Source organism: Calidris pugnax, unplaced genomic scaffold, assembly GCF_001431845.1.
Source record: "Calidris pugnax isolate Ruff unplaced genomic scaffold, ASM143184v1 scaffold541, whole genome shotgun sequence".
NCBI lineage: Eukaryota > Metazoa > Chordata > Aves > Charadriiformes > Scolopacidae > Calidris > Calidris pugnax.
This window is the reverse complement of record NW_015091272.1, coordinates 87,111-87,531: the sequence shown is the minus strand read 5'-3', so window position 1 is coordinate 87,531 and position 421 is coordinate 87,111.

The window sequence follows — 421 nt, the reverse complement described above, 5'->3', positions numbered from 1 at the left end:
GCCACCCCTGCACCACCCCCCGGCACCCCACGCCACCCCCACATCAACCCGGCACAGACGGATGGACAACCAGCCCAAGGGGTGGTTGGACAGACAGACAGGTGGACGGACGGACGGTTGGACAGATGAGTGGACAGACGGACAGACGAGCGGGCAGACAGACGGACAGACGGACGGGAGGGCGGACGTCGGACGGAGAGACGGGTGGTCGGACAGACGGATGGTTGGACGAGGGGGTAGACAGGTGGACGGATGGACAGACGGACAGATGGACGGACGGTTGGACGGACAGACAGACAGTTGGATGGACAGACGGACGGGAGGGCAGACGTTGGACGGAGAAACGGGTGGTCGGACAGACGGACGGTTGGACGGACAGTTGGACAGACGGACGAGGGGGGAGACAGGCGGGGGGGCGGGG